The 17,552-nt window shown below is 39.4% G+C and overlaps 1 protein-coding gene across 1 annotated transcript in view; it reads left to right on the top strand.

Moving 5' to 3' along the window:
- ANKFN1 (ankyrin repeat and fibronectin type III domain containing 1) overlaps window positions 1–17,552 on the top strand; it is a 162,011-nt gene that overhangs the window by 49,638 nt on the left and 94,821 nt on the right. The window lies entirely within an intron of this gene.

Below are 17,552 nucleotides of genomic sequence, written 5' to 3'. Positions count from 1 at the left end.
CAGAAAGAGGTTTAATTATTTTACCAGAGTAAACAAAATCTGTATCTGATTAAAACCAGTCTACCATACAGAGCATTTTGAACAAAGTGCTATCCCTTAGATTGATTTATGAGAGAAATGACGTAGGAGTAGTAGCAGTAATACTAGGAAATATTTACTGAGCTCTTACCAGGTGCCAAGCTAAATGTTTTATATGTATTATATCATTTAATCTCAAAAATCTTATGAGGTAGGATATATTCTTAACTACATTTTGTAGATGAGGAAATTCAGATTCAAAAAAATTAAGAAGTTGCCCAAGTCTAACAACTTGTAAGTGGTGAAACCAGAATACATAGTTCTCTGAAGTGTGTGCTCATAACATCAAATCAGAGCTCCATCAGTATTAATACACATTCAGGCTTTTATTGTTCTGTAGAGCTTACTAATGATCGATAGATTATTTGTATTTGATTATGGGCTCTTAATCATAGGCTTGAATTAAAGGGAATCCAACCACTCTCATCTCAGAACTCCCAAAGTACCATAGGATTAAAAATAAAATAGCAAATAGATTAGAACACTATCACAAAGACTATTTGGCTACAGTAACTGTAGGACATTTTAGCTACATACTTCTGTATCAGAAATAAGTTGAACTAGAATGATCTTAGAGATAAGTTTCAATAAAATTTCTTGATGCTTTCTTCAATAATGCCAATTACTACAACTGTTTTTAATATAAACTTTCTAGAAGAGAATTGTGTTGAGCACAAATAACTAAATATTTAAGTTTTTTTTTTTTTTTTTTTTTTTTTTTTTTTTTTTTTTTTTTTTTTACAGAGTCTCGCTCTGCCACCCAGGCTAGAGTGCAGTGGCATGATTTCGGCTCACTGCAACCTCCGCCTCCCGAATTCAAGCGATTCTCTTGCCTCAGCCTCCTGAGTAGCTGGGATTACAGGCATAGGCCACCATGCCTGGCTACTTTTTGTGTTTTTAACAGAGACGGGGTTTCACCATGTTGGCCAGGTTGGTCTTGAATTCCTGACCTCAGGCAATCCGCCCACCTCGGCCTCCCAAAGTGCTGAGATTACAGGCTTGAGCCACCGCACTCAGCCAATATTTAAATTATTTGTAATGGTCAATCAGTTGGCCCATTATAATATTCTGGGTGTCTCTTTGAATATTATCAAATCTGTTTATACAAATTTTATCTTCCTATGTGAGTGTTTGTTAACCATATTTTCTCCATTTCTTTTCTTTAAGACACTCTAGTTAACTCTGGGTTCCTGTCATGAATTAATATAGGTATAAATTGCTAGCAGTGGATTAGGATACATACACCTGTGAAAATGGTGGCAGCTCTTATGTGGGCCCACCAGGGATGCACTCTGCATTACCCTGGTGGTGAAGAAAGAGCAATCAGATTCTTCATTCTCAAAAACTACATTCAACTCACATATACTGCAGAAAAAGAGAGGAGAGGGTCCGAGATACTAAGGTTAGATTATTGGACTAATGAAAGATTTTATTTCTGTTACCTATTTCAAAATTATCTATGCCAGGCTAAAAAAGAGAGAGAGAAGTTTGGCATAGTCTGTGATGTGGGCATCCTTCCTGGTTACAGAGGTAACTAGCTTCTTAAGGATCAGCTTTGCAGATTCTATACAGATGATTAAATTGATGTAAAAACACAAGTTTTTCCTCTCACTTTAGACTGGGTTTGAACACAAAAATTAAAAACGATAGTTAGGAGGCAGCTATGAGATTATGTTACTTAGAAAACAAAATGGTAAATGCTTTTAAGATTTTTTTTTCTTTTTTTTTTGAGATGGAGTTTTGCTCTTGTTGCCCAGGCTAGAGTGCAATGGTGCGATCTCGGGTCACTGCAACATCCGCCTCCTGGGTTCAAGCAATTCTCCTGCCTCAGCCTCCTGAGTAGCTGGGATTAAAGACACCTGCTACCATGCCCGGCTAATTTTTGTATTTTTAGTAAAGACTGGGTTTCATCATATTGGCCAGGCTGGTCTCGAACTCCTGACCTCAGGTGATCCACCTGCCTCGGCCTCCCAAAGTGCTGGGATTACAGGCGTTAGCCACCGTGCCAGGTCAAGATTAATTTTACGTCTGTGTCTTATGATTTGTTTCCCCACCTTATGAGATTCCAGGAAAGCAGCTGGCTTTCAATAATCTTAAAATCTCATCCTGGGACTGTTTGCACTTACAGGAAGATGGAGCAGATGTACTTTCCCTCATTCTTCCTGCTAAATGCAACCCAAAACACTTAACATTGTACATAAAACAAGCATAAGAAGACCCTGGAAGGTGAAGAAAGAAAGCAGACCAGCTAGGCGCCTCAGAGCCTAAGAATGACACAGATGTGACTTCTGGGACTTGGAGTTGAAGAACATCTCATACTAGTCTCATTTATTTAAAAGCTTGTTTCTAAAGCCATCAAAATTAATCCTGATAGCTGACTGTTCTGTGATGAAGAGAGCCCTCACAGAAGTTAATCAGCATCTCTTTAACGGAGACTTAAATGGACTTCATAACCCTTGTTCCTCCTGATTGAGCCAAATTATTCCCAGACAGCTACCTCGTGATTATAATACTCTTATTATGCCCAACTTTTTTCTAAAACATTAGTTTAATAAGGGGAAAACAGGTACTATTATTTAAACATAAGCAATCACAATTACCTTCTTCATTAATTTGAATTTGTTCTCAGTTCCTCTGCTTAGCTGTGTGACCTTGAACAAGTTACTTAACTCTTCTGGCCTTCTTAAAATAGGAAGGCAGTGCCTCTGTTTTCAGAGTCATAAAAATGAATGCACCATTATTTAATATAATATATAATTTTTTTAAAAAACTGAAAGTAGAGTACTATTAAGCAGAATAAAGGGCAGGCCAATTTTAGGAGGTAAGACCCCAAATGACAGAGTTTTCATTTTCTTTATTTTAATTTTATATTATTGTATTTTTTTTGAGACAGAATCTCGCTCTGTCGCCAGGCTGGAGTGCAGTGGCGCTATCTTGACTCACTGCAACCTCTGCCTCCCAGGTTCAAGTGATTCTGCTGCCTCAGCCTCCCAAGTAACTGGGATTACAGGCACGTGCCACCATGCCTAGCTAATTTTTGTATTTTTTTGGTAGAGACAGGGTTTCACCATGTTGGCCAGGTTTCACCATATTGGCCAGGATGGTGTCGATCTCTTGACCTCATGATCCACCCACCTCGGCCTCCCAAAGTGCTGGGCTTACAGGCATGAGCCACCATGCCTGGCCTATTATTATTATTTTTAATTCACAAAGAATTGCATATAATTATGGGGTATAATATGATTTGATCTATGTATACATTGTAGAAAAAGTCAGTAAAGCTAATTAACATATCCATCGCCTCACCAACTTATTGTTTTGTGGTGAGGACTTTAAAAATCTTTTCTTTTAGCAATTTTGAAATATATAATGTATTACTAATTAACTGTGATCACCAAGCAGTGCAATAGATCACTAAAATTTTTTCTTCCAGTCTCACTGAAACTTTGTGTCCTTTGGTCAGCATTTCCCTTTCCCCATCTGTCCACCTCCAGCCCCCACCACCACCTCTCCGCGAACCTCTGGTAACCACCTTTCTACTCTGCTTCAGTGAGATTTACTGAAGAGATTGTCTTTTCTTGACTGTATATTCTTAGCATCTTTGTCGAAAATAAACTGATGGTAAATACATGGGTTTATTTCTGGGCTTTCTATTCTGTTCCATTGATTGATGTGTCTGTTTTTATGATAATACTATGCGATTTTGATTACAATAGCTTTATAATATATTCTGAAATCCAGTTTTGTTATTTTGCTTTGATTACAGATTCAAGGTAATCAAGAGATTGCATTGAATCTGTAGAGAACAAATACAATGCATACTCAAACTATTCCAAACTCATTCTACAAGGCTAGTATTACACTTATACTATAATTAGACGAAGACACATCAAAAAAAGAGAAAACTACAGGCCAATATTTCTGATGCATACTGGTATAAAAGTCCTCAGCAAAATACTAGCAAACCGAATTCAACAATACATTAAAAAGATCATTCACCACGACCAAGCAGGATTTAATCCCAGGGATGCAGAGAGATAATACAGAGAAAGAATTGATTTGACATATGCAAATCAGTTAATATAATACATCATATAATCAAAATGAACGACAAAAATCATATGATCATTTCAGTTGATGCTGAAAAACATTGATAAAATTCAACATCTTTTCGTGATAAAATCCTCAAAAGGCTGGGCATGGTGGCTCATGCGTTTAATCCCAGCATTTGGAAGGCCGAGATGGGCAGATTGCTTGAGTCCAAGAGTCTGACACCAGCCTGGGCAACATGGCGACACACCATCTTTACAAAATATACAAAAAAATTAGCTAGGTGTGGTGATGTGCACCTGTGGTCCCAGCTACTCTGAGGTCTGAGATGGGAGGATCACTTGAACTTGGGAGGCAGAGGTGGCAGTGAGCCAAGATCGCACCACTGCACTCTGGTCTCAGTGACAGAGTGATACCCTGTCTCAAAAAAAGAAAAATAAAAACCTCAAAAATTGGGTATAGAAGGAACAAACCTCAACATAATAAGAGCTACATATAACAGACTCACAGCTAGCATCGTACTGAATGGGGAAAAACTGAAAGCCTTTCCTCTAAGATCTGGAACATGACAAGGATGCCCACCGTTATTCAGCATAGTACTGGAAGTCCTACCTAGCGCAATCAGACAAGAGAAAGAAATAAAAGACAATCAAATTGGAAAGGGAGAAGCCAGACTATCCTTGTTTGCAGATGATACGATCTTATATTTGGTAAAACCTAAAGACTTTACACTCAGAAAAAAAAAACTGTTAGAACTGATACATTCAGTAAAGTTGCAAGATACAAAAATCAACATACAAAAATCAGTAGCATTTCTATATGCCATCAGTGACTAATCTGAAAAAGAAATTTAAAATGTATCCCCATTTATAATAGCCACACATAAAATGAAATACCTATGGATTAACCAAAAAAAGTGAAAGATCTCTACAATGAAAGCTATAAAACACTGATGAAAGAAATTGCAGAGGACACAATATTGAAGAGGACACATATCCCATGTTCATGGGTTGGAAAAATCAATATTCTTAAAATATCCATACTACCCAAAGCAATCTATAGATTCAATGCCATCCCTATCAACATACCAATGACATTCTTCATAGAAATAGAAAAAAAAATTCTAAAATTTATATAGAACCACAAAAGACCCCATATAGCCAAAGCTATCCTGAGCAAAAAGAACAAAACTGGAGGAATCACTTTACCTAACTTTAAATTATACTACAGAGCTATAGTAATCAAAACAGAGTGGTACTGGCATAAAAACAGACACATAGACCAATGGAACAGAATAGATAACCCAGAAACAAATCCATACACCTACAGTAAACTCATTTTCGACAAAGAAGCCAAGAACATACATTGGAGAAAGCACAGTCTCCTCAATAAATGGTGCTGGGAAAACTGGATATTCCTATGCAGAAGAATAAAACTAGACCTCTATCTCTCACCATATACAAATCAAATCAAGATGGATTAAAGACTTAAATCTAAGACCTAAACTATGAAATTACTACAAGATAACACTGGAGGAAAATCTCCACGACAATGATCTAGGTAAAAATTTCTTGAGTAATATCCCACAAGCATAGGCAACCAAAGCAAATATTCTCAAGGGATTACATCAAGTTAAAAAGCAAAGGAAACAATCAACAAAGTGAAAAGACAACCCACAGAATGGGAGAAAATGTTTGCAAACTACCCATCTGACAAGGGATTAATAACCAGAATATATAAGGAACTCAAACAACTCTACAGGAAAAAAAAATCTAATAATCTGATTTTAAAATGGGCAAAAGATATGAATAAGCATTTCTCAAAAGAACAAATGAAAAACAGGCATATTAAAAGGCGCTCAACATCATTGCTCGTCAGAGAAATGCAAATCAAAACTGCCATGAGATATTATCTCACCCCAGTAAAAATGGCTTTCATCCAAAAGACAGGCAATAACAAATGCTGGTGAGGATGTGGAGAAAAGGAAATCCTCGTACACTGTTGGTGGGAATGCAAATTCATACAACCACTATGGAGAACAATTTGGAGATTTCTCAAAAAATCTAAAAATAGAGCTACCATAGAGCCCAGCAATCCCACTGCTAGATATATACACAAAAGAAAGAACATCAGTATATCAAAGAGGTATGTGCGCTCCCATGCTTGTTACAACACTATTCACAATAGCCAAGATTGGGAAGCAATCTAAGTGTCCTTCAACAGATGATTGGATAAAGAAAATGTGGCACATGTACACAATGGAGTACTATGCAGCCATAAAAAAGAGTGAGATCCTGTCATTTGCAACAACATGGATGGAGCTGGAGGTCATTAGGTTACATGAAATAAGTCAGGCACAGAAAGACAAAGTTCACATGTTCTGACCTATTTGTGGGAGCTACAAATCAAAACAATTAAACCCACGGAAATAGAGAATAGAAGGATTGTTACCAGAGGCTGGGAAGGGTAGTGGGAGGTTGCAGGGGATAATGGGGGTGGTTAATGGGTACAAAATAAAAATAGTTAGAAGGAATGAATAAGACCTTATATTTGATAGACAAACAGGGTGACTATAGTCATTAATAATTTAATTTCACATTTAAAAATAACTAAGAGTATAATTGGATTATTTGTAACACAAAGGATAAATACTTGAGGGAATGGAGACCCTATTTTCTGTGATATGATAATTTCACATTGCATGCCCATAGCAGGGTGTCTCTTGTACTCCATTAATATATATACGTGTACTATGTACCCACAAAAGTTTTTTAAAATACAAAAATTCAAGATCCCTTTGTTCTTTGTGTTTGTTGGAAATTCGTTGATGCCCTGTCCCTGCTGTTTCTCAAGCAGAGTGACTTACGAGTCAAGCCCTGCAGCAGGGACTATATAGTCAGATACTATATGTGTGGTACAAGTCCCTGTCCCCTCAGGAAGAAACTGGGATTTGGAGTTTTCTCCCGAGTTTAAGGCTCTGTGCCCAAGGTAGGGTTAGTGCATGAATGCACTGCCTTTTTTCTACCCATTTTGTTACAGATATTTGCTCAGTCACCCAGTGTGCAGTCTTTCAACTGGATTCCACTTTCTCTGAAGAGAATTGATACATATGTAGGTGTTTATTCATTGTGTCTGTGGGAGCAGGGATAAGCAGGAGCTTCCTATTCCATTATGTTGCTGACATCACTCTAGACTTTCCTTTTTTTTTGCTCTGTGTTATAACTGGGAGCCTACTAGAACTCTCTGAAGTCCACTTTCTTTTCTTTCTTCAAGGCGTTAGGTCTTAAGAGAGTTTTGTTCACACAGGAGGGTGAGCACTTCTGGGAGGCTTCGTCTTTTCTACATGAGTGTTTTCTTGAATCAGAATATACTTTGTTTGCTTTACTAGTCAGGGGCAGGGAATCTAATTTCTTGCAACTTTTATTTGAGAAGTCTTCTACTCTCCAATAGAAATTGTTTGGCAAAATTTCCCCCGGAATTTTTAGTAAATTTTATTTGATCATAATTATTCAATGGTTTCTGGAGGCATCCTTGTAAATAAGACCTCCCTTTATTTCCTGATGTTTTGTTCTTCCACATTTAAATAATCGAAACTATTTGACACTGTGGTGATAAATTCTTTGTTATTTGGTAAGGAATTAACAAAGGCGAAGGTTGTGTTTGTGTTGGTTTGATGTTCTTTGAGATCAGAGGATAAAAATTTGGCCTCATGGATCTTTTGCTCATATTGCCTGATACAATTCTTGAAAATCAAAACCCTGTAATAGTTTTTTTAAACTGGGATTAAAATGATTTTAAGAGAAGCCTCTTTGTTTTAAAACAGTAAGAGTAATGCAGAGTGATGAAAAGAGTAATGAAAATGTATAAGTTGATTTTCGTAGAGTTTTGCTTAAGATGGCAGTGTGATGAGATCTTAAAAACCTAGAATAAAATAATAAAACACTAGAAGCCCTTTAAAATATACGTGATAATAACAAAAGAAAACCCCAGGAGTCTGGAATTTAATAACAAAATAAAAGCAGAGATTATTTGGCCCAATTTATTCTTTTAAAACTGAGGAAACTGAGACCCAGAAAGGTGAAGGAACTTTCTCAAGGTCACAAAATTATTTGGCAGAGCCAGGACAAAAATACAAGACTCCTGACTCCCAGTTCATTATATTTCCCCTATAGCATACTACTTTCTAAGTTAAAAAAAAAAAAAAAAAAATACAAGAAACCACAGAGAGTCCGAAGCCTAGGCTAGGAACTTCAAGGGTTAATGCACCTTGCCCAGGATCTGAGCAATTTGTAGAACTGAGGTGAGATTTCTTGAGTTTGTAGAAGTTAAGCATTCTCAACAAGAGAAGCTTGGTTCAACTCTGATCTCAGAGGGATTAGAGTAACATGCTGAGAACTCTTAGCTTTTGCTACTTCTAATGGCTTCAGAGGTTCACACCTCAGCCCTTAGATCTCTGCATTTTTAACTGAGTGGACCATGGGAACCAACTCATTAGGTCAGAATCTCCAGGCAGTTGGCTAACCCCCAGTCAGTGGATGGGAGCAGCCCACGGGCCTTTCCTCTCCATGGCCCTGGCCATGATATTAAGATATAAATCTAGGGCCGGGTGCAGTGGCTCACACCTATAATCCCAGCACTTTGGGAGGCAGAGGCGGGCAGATCACCTGCGGTCTGTAGTCCGAGACTAGCCTGACCAACATGGCGAAACCCCATCTCTACTAAAAATACAAAAAACTACCCGGGTGTGGTGGCAAGCGCCTGTAATCCCAGCTACTCAGGAGGCTGAGGCAGGAGAATTGCTTGAACCTAGGAGGTGGAGGCTGCAGTGAGCCGAGATCTTGCCATTGCATTCCAGCCTGGGCAACAAGAGTGAAACTCCATCTCAAAAAAAAAAAGATATAAATTTGGGTCAGATACGATGACTCATGCCTGTAATCCCCGCACTTTGGGAGGTCAAGACAGGAGAATCAGTTGAGGCTAGGATTTCTAGACCACCTGAGGCAACATAGCAAGGCCTCATCTCCACAAAACATAAAAAAAAAAAAAAAAAAAAAAAAAAAAAAAATTAGCCAGCCATGGTGGCACATACCTGTTGTATCTACTACTACAGCCTAGCTACTCAAGAGGCCTAGTTACTCATGATGGAGGATAGCTTTAGCCCAGGAGTTATAGGTTACAATGAGCTATGTGCTCCAGTCTGAGCAACAGAAAGAGATCCTGTCTCAGAAAAAAAAAAAAGAAGAAAAGAAATATAAATTCAATAATTCGATTTTACTCTGTATATGGATTCCCTTTAAGCATAACCAGCTTCATGGGGGCAATGACTGCATGGGTCCATAGTGCTAAATAGACAGACAATCTTTTAATAACCTGGTTCTCCACATCTTTCCAGCTTCATCTCCCACCACTTATCCTGCAGTCTATGGCCAATCCCCAGAGCAGCTCATGTTACCTTGGTATTTATAATCTCATATACAGTCATGCCTTCATGCCATTGCACCACGTTATTCCCCTGCATGACGTACCTTTCTACCTCTTCCCAACATCTAGACTGAACAAATAAGTGGCTGCACAGATGAATAGATGGATGGAAAATGAATGAAGGAATGAATACATATAATATAATTTAAGGAGCACTAGAGAACCTGCTGACTTAGAGTCATTCCAGCTCCCATTCAAAAAAGTTAAATTACACCTCTATTATCTTAATAAATAGTCTCAGCATCCTTGTGGGCCACTCCAATCTTGTGATTATTACTTATGAGGTCTATGGCAAATAGTTAAAATAATGGTTATGATACTAAAGTTGGAGTGGCAAAGTTGGCAAACTATTTCTTTTGTTTTTTAATGTTATGGGAAACTCAAGGTTATCTATATATTTTATACCAGATATTTTGATACGGTAAATACTAAAATAAACAAACTTTCATTTCTTCTTTCTCCAGTCCTGGCAGCATTTAGTCAAATCCCCACCCCCGCTGCCACCACACACACACACACACGCACACACACGCGCACACACACACACACACGCGCACACACACACACGCGCACACACACGCGCACACATGCGCACACACACGCGCGCACACACACACGCACACACACGCGCGTGCACACACGCACACACACGCACACACACACGCACACACACGCACACACACACGCGCACACACACACGCGCGCACACACACGCGCACACATGCGCACACACACGCGCGCACACACACACGCACACACACGCGCGTGCACACACGCACACACGCACACACACACGCACACACACATGTACACACACATACAGGCAAGCACACACACACATGCACACACGTTTCAACTACTACTTCTCTGAATATGCTACTACAATTTTTAGATAAATAATCAGTGTCCAATGTTTGCAGATGCTTTTTGAAAATCAAAACCTTGAAGCGCAAGATCCTCATTTCTTTTTTTTATTTTAAGCCTTCAGAGGAGGATGATGAATGTTTGATAAACCCTTACCATTCAAAATAACTTGAAATAAACTATTGTGGTGACCATTAAGACGCCCCGAAATTCTTGATTTCACCCTTGACCCAGTGCTAAAAATTTTTTAGCGTTTTCCACTAAAAAAAAAAATGGAGGAATCTGTTTCATAAAGAAGATGGCCAAAGCTGCATAACTCTTTTTAACTCGGCTGGACTCTAGCTTTTGCTAGACCACGTGTTTGGTCTGTAACTATAGTTGTTTGGGTTCCCAAAGTCCTGGTGCTGCCCTAGGAGGGTGAAAGCAACCATTGGTCCCAGCAGCAGAGTTCTCCAGGGACTGCTGTCAGCACAACTGCAGTCAGATGATGTGATTCAAACTTTTGTCAACACCATCCAGCAATTATTCTGAGGAGATTCCTTTTAATAACTAAATTGAAGTTAAAAAAAAAAGTGTAGAAATGTCACTGTTCTCATGTAGGGCAATCCTTCAAGGGAAATCTAGGTGATTTGTGCAGTGTTGACAGTGAATGAGCTGAGCAGATCACCCCAAATATTACAGACCAAAGACTCTGCAGAAAGCAAGTAGGCTGGAGTCATGCATCACACAGACACGTGGTGTCAATAGGAATTGAAGTCAGAGATTGTACAGCTAAGTTGTGGTGATTCCTACCGCTACTAGCTAGTAGTGGGCAAAGTCCTTGAAACAGTATAAGCAGCAGCTCGCTGATTTGAAATATGAGTAAGAACAGCAGAGCTTATGAGATTTAAATGTCTCCAATGACCCTCCTTACACCAACACTGGTCATCAAACTAAACCAGGAATTGATCACCTCATTCCCTTGCTCATAAACCTTCAGCATTGCATACAAGGCTTTCCGCATATCAACCCATCCCTCAGCCCCTACGTCTTGCCTTCCTCTTCTTCCTCTTCTGCAGAACATCCATTTTTTCACTTGATTGCACCCGAATTTTTCAGCTCTCAATCTCTCTCCCTGGAATGCCCCAAGATTGAGTTAAATCCTACTCAATCTTCAAAACCCAGACCAAATGTTACCTTCCCTTATCCCATCCTCCTCCCTGCCTCAACTCTGTTGGTCGTTGGCACTTCAGCAACACTTTGCTGGTGTGCCTGTTATAGGGAGCATCACATTTTTATTGTAATTGTCTGTATCTTTATCCATCGGTGTGCTGGGCTGTGATAATTCTAGGGTAAAGATAATTTCTTATTTATGTTTACATCCCTGTCATCCACCAATCTTAAAGATGCTCAGGAATGGATTGGCTTATATATAGAAACCTGAGTACATAAAAGTGTTTTTAAACTGGAAAGTGTCATTAAAATGTAGTAATTGCTATAATTGAAGGTAAATAACCTAAATAAAGGTGAATTTAGTCTCAGAGTTTTATGCTTGAAGGAACTGGTGTTATAGTCCTTCTAAAAATAGATGCTATAGATTTTTCCAGAGCCCTACAGGGTAGCAGGTGGGTGCACCAAGGGATGACACTTTTAAAGACATAAAACTCTACCCTTCATCATGGGCCTGCACTGATCCATAGAACTGTACCGCCCCTCAGACTTACTCAAAATGAAAACTTACAGACCTGTGTACCTCCATGATTCCTTCTCTACAACTGCTGTTTTCCTCACTTTTGAGTACATGCTAAAGTTTCATTAAACTGTGTGAGAAAGTGGCACTGGATTTTGAACCCAGACAGACCTGGGTTCGAAATCTGGCCCTGGCATTCATTCCCAGTGTGTGCTCTCAGTCTGGCAAAGCCTTAACTTCACCTCTAAAATGAGGAAAATACATAACATGGCTGTTGTGAAAATCAAAGGAGAAAAATGTGGAAGAAGGTGTCTCAAAGTAAAAATGTTACGGAACTGCAAGGTGTTACTCTTGTAGTGAGAAGTAGACAGTTAGCCCCAGTCTCCACTTCCTTGGTTGCTTCTTCCCCCATATCTCTCTCTTGGATTTCTTGCAGAAGAAACAGTATGAATGTACATCTGTCTGGACTTGGGTCTGCTTTTCCTGACAGAGTGTTTGCTCCAATCCCTAATAAGGCTGATCTACTTTATTCTCTGCAAAGGGGAAACTTTTGGGGGGGAAATAACAATTTCAGCAGCCCCTGTGGTAACAGAGCATTTCTTTGATCTCTTGCCACTATCTGAGTGTTGTTTTGAAAGTCATTTAAGGATGAAAGCATCCCCCAAAAAACCTACTGTCAAAGGGGATTTCAGTTCACCTCAACTCCAACCAACTCTGAGGTTTCAGATGTGTAGAATTGAGATGGTGACAGCTACATAAATATTAAGTGAGCAATGAGATGCCAATGTTTTTATTACTATTTGCAATTGGACTTTGAGTAAAGCTGAGACCCGTTACATACACCTGGAGAGAGCGCATGGTTTTTGATATGACCACGATATTTGATTTGGAAATTTTTAAGTATACACTGTTGCTAATAGCTCTTAGTTTAAAAAAAAAAAAAAGTAGTGGAACTCCAGTATTCAGCATTCCTATGAGAGCTTGTGATGCTGTGATGCCAAATATTTGGGTTTACATAGAAATTTGGCTCACAGATGGCTCAATGAATAGGAAAAGGTGGTTTTGGTGGGTAACAGAAAGCCAGGAAATTTCCTCCTGCTCACAAAGGTAGAGATAATGTCCACAATGAACTGGTACCACATCTCACATAGATCGTAGCACCAATGTCTTTCCGGTCTCTCTAACTACAGAATTAACTCTCTCCAATTTTCCTCCTACAAAATATAAGAGTAATTGTCCTAAAACACAAATCTGATCATATAAAGGCCTGATCTTTCAAGAGCTCCAAAATGCTTTCAAATAATACTGATACTTCTTAGCATAACCTGAGCTCCTGTCTCCGGTCCCATCTTATCTCTAAAGTCACACTCCCATCTCACCTCACCCCTTCTCCTGTTCCTTGTAATTGCCTTGAAATTCCCCGACCACACCATGACTCCATGCCTTTGCACACACAGCAACCTCTGCCTGGAATGACTTTAGCCACTCTTTCCTATACATCCTTCAGAAGTCTGCCAGGAGCCAGCCTGTCTAGCGAGTTATCCCTAACCACTCCCTGCCAGACTGTTTAGGGTGACCCTAATCTGAGCCTGCCTCTATCATTACTCTCATCAGATTGTATTATAATCTTAAATTGACTTGACTGCCTCCCCACCATTGTACTGTTACTGTCTGTAGGATAAGATTTGGGCTTTATTCATATTTACATCCCCAGGACATTTCCTTGTCCCTAGAAGGGTGTCAGTTAGAGTCTGATAAATCAGTCAGCCAATTAACACTATATTTAAAGTTGGATTTGATTTCTTATCCTGAATGTACCAGCAATTAGCTTGGTATTGAGTATTTGTCCAAAAGATACAAAATTCAAAAATTTCTATTATATTTATTTAGAACCTGTTATGTATATTTCCCTCCCATAAGTCCACATAATTATCTTTCCTGTCTATGGGCCAAGTACCTTACTCCCAAGATTTAATCCTGGTCAATGACTTTCCTGTCCCACCTTGGTTACTTTAGAATACATAAAACTTTTCAAAATCTGAAGAGTACCTTTCTTTCAACCACATTCTCCTGCCCACAGTGAGTGGCCTGTTTCGAATATTTCCAAATAGCAATCTTGTTCTTCCTTTTCAGCTGTCAATGTGACAGTCTTCTTTACTAGTTGAACAACTGCGTTCATTCATTTAAGATATCTTTATTGGATACCTACTATGTGCCAGCTGCTGTCATGGACCAAAATAAAAGGCATGCATGAGTCAATCTACCAGTTAAACAGATGAGCTGGAAAATACTCCACATTATGCATTTTAGGTCAAAGCTACTATTTTAACTGTGTTTTGTGAATGCATTTTAAATGTGTTTTGTGAAATTTAGAGATATCACATACAAGTAGACATGCAGAAACCAAAGGCAACACACAAAATAGAGATAACTACAGCATTTTCCCAAGAAAAGTAACTAGGTCCTTCAAATATCCCTTGCCGGGATATGCCATGTATGTTGAGATGTTTAACCTTTCACAGGGATCTGAAAAAAAAAATACATATATCTTGCTTATAACATAAAGGGGTTTCTTTGATCTGCTGAAGGCTATTTGAGAATCCCCCAAAAAATAACTCCCATGTGACCTTATGGAGATTTATGTCTCAACATCAGCCAGTCTGATCATCACGAAAGCAGAAGCTGAGCCTGGGAATGGAGGACAAGGCTCTTTGTTTCCCTGGGAAGCTGTGGAAACTTCTTGACTTGATGGGAAAATCTAAAGATTGGATTTTTCAGGATCAGTAAGGCACCTTGTTGAGTAATTTACAGGAGAATGTGAAAACAAATACAGAAGAAAAAAGCCCAAAATAGCACATTCTTTTTAGTGAGACACAGAGGGAAGAAGACTGGGGCTGGCCTCCCAAGGGGGTCTGCTTTTTTCTTTTTTCTTTATTTCCCCACAAATTCCTTTGGGTCCTGAGGACCTGCTGCTACTTTGGAGTTGTTTCGTTCCCAAGTCTTCCATCCTGTCTCTCACCTTGGCTTACATGTCTCTAGCCAGAGGAGAGAGAAACAGGTGACTAAAAGATATGAACCTTATCCAGAACTAAGAGTGCTCAGAGTAGGTTATTAGACGGGGAGGAGGAGAAAGACTTGGCACCAGTAAGGCTGCATAACACGAACCAGGCTCCAGTTATGGGCCAGCAATGTACATGAGTCTTCTGTGACTGTTTACATTGCTGTTTATTTATTTATTTTTTTACTCAGTACTTATCTTGGCCACCATTGCCACATGTAGCTGATATGAACATACAGAACACCTTCATGAGACTCATAGACTCAGTACAACCCCTTGTTCTGCTTGGTGGTCACTGCCCCCAACCCTGTCTCCCTCTTGAAATGCATAACAAGGAAATCACAGTATTAGAGACAACCCTAGCCCTTGGGGAAAGGGGACAGAGGCACCAACCAGGAGTCCCTGCCTTAGATTCAGTCAGTGAAAGTGCAATATCTCACAGACTATCTGAGCTTTACATAGTGGAGCTTTCTCTAGCCAAAAAGACCTCAAAATGGCTATTAATCCATTTATTACTTTCTCCCCATATGGACTTGGGAGGCAGATGAGACAGACAGGGGTTCGAATCCAGCTTCTGTGTTGATGGGCTGTGTGGATCTGAGCTAGTTATTTAAAAGTTTTGAGTCTCAATTTCCTCATCGATAAAATGAAGAGAATATTACCTACCACATAAGAGCGTTAGGCGGATTAAATGAAATATTTATGGCCACATGCAGTGGCTCACGCTAGTAATCCTAGCACTTTGGGAGCCCAAAGCAGGTAGATCACCTGAGATCAGGAGTTCAAGACCAGCCTGACCAACATGATGAAACCCCATCTCTACTAAAAATACAAAAAATTAGCCACGCATGGTGGCAGGCACCTGTAATCCCAGCTACTCGGAAGGCTGAGGCAGGAGAATTGCTTGGGCCTGGGAGGCAGAGGTTGCAGTGAGCTGAGAAGATGGCAACACTGCACTCCAGCCTGGGCAACAAGAGTGAAACTCCATCTCAAAAAATAAAATAAAAATAAAAATAAAAATAAAAAACAGAAAGAAATATTTATAACTAAAGCACAAGGCTCCAGTAAATATTAATAGATGGTCTCCCAGCATCCTCCAAAGATGACTGTTAACTCCTATAAACCAATGCGGTTTTGATTGTTTCAGGATTTTCTTTTTACCGTTCACCTTTTGTGACATTAATTATATGCTATATTTTAAAAGGTGATTATTTTTAAAATAATTGGAGCAATTTTCTTAGGAAAAACTACTAACCCCACACTTTGCCAGTGGTTCTTTCCCATTATCAGAAGACACCTGACCTAACTCAGTACCAACTAGAAATACCCTTCACTAGGACACTTGATGTCCCCATAGTAACTGTCCTCTGAGAACTATACTGGAATTCATGGCCTCTTTTTCTTTTCTCTTCTTCGTTGTGTTTTTTTGTTTGTTTGTTTGTTTTTGATGGTGTGTCTCATTCTTTCAACTAGGCTGGAGTGCAGTGGCACAATCTTCGCTCACTGCAACCTCCGCCTCCCAGGTTCAAACGATTCTCATACCTCAGCCTCCCAAGCAGCTGGGACTACAGGTGTCTGCCACCATGCCTGGCTAATTTTTGTATTTTCAGTAGAGATGGGGTTTCACCATATTGGTCAGGCTGGTCTTGAACTCCTGACCTTAAGTGATCTGCCCGCCTCAGCCTCCCAGGGTGCTGGGATTACAGATGTGAGCCACTGCACCTGACCCATGGCCCCTTCTTAAAATGTGCTCTCAACCAGTAGAGTGTAGATGAGGTGAAAAAGATGCTGCACACATTATGGTTTCTTGGGACCCAGCTGACAAGTGCCTTTTTTTTTTTTTTTTTTTTTTCTTTTTGTCTTAGGGGGAGAGAGAAGTGAAGTGACTGTCATTTTATTCATTAAATAGCTATTTTTGGAACTATTACTCTACAAATGTTGCCCACTGTGAGGGATGCAAAAGTGAGTTAGACACAGAGTCTGCACTGAAGAAGTTCCAGGGAAGATAAGATATTCCTTTAACACAATTTTTTTAAATGCCACGTACATATCCTCTTGTATACAGTGGGATAAAAACAGACAAGCCCATGGATCTCACATTTTCTTAAGTTAACAAGTAAGTAAATAAAGAAACAAAACAATTTCAGATACTGATAAGTGATAAAAAATAAAATAAGATAGTGCGTTGGGGAGAGGCATAAATGGACTTGGTAGAAACCACTTACTAAGTTGGAGAAACAGAAAGTGCAGATGAAACACAATGGATAGAATGGTAGAAGACGGGCTTTCAAAGAAACAAGCAAGACCCAGATCACAATGCCTTGTAGGCCAGAGCTTAGCAAACTTTCCTGT

Source organism: Chlorocebus sabaeus, chromosome 16 (assembly GCF_047675955.1).
Source record: "Chlorocebus sabaeus isolate Y175 chromosome 16, mChlSab1.0.hap1, whole genome shotgun sequence".
NCBI lineage: Eukaryota > Metazoa > Chordata > Mammalia > Primates > Cercopithecidae > Chlorocebus > Chlorocebus sabaeus.
Note: the sequence above shows the minus strand (reverse complement) of the source record. Positions and strands in the feature narration are given on the sequence as shown.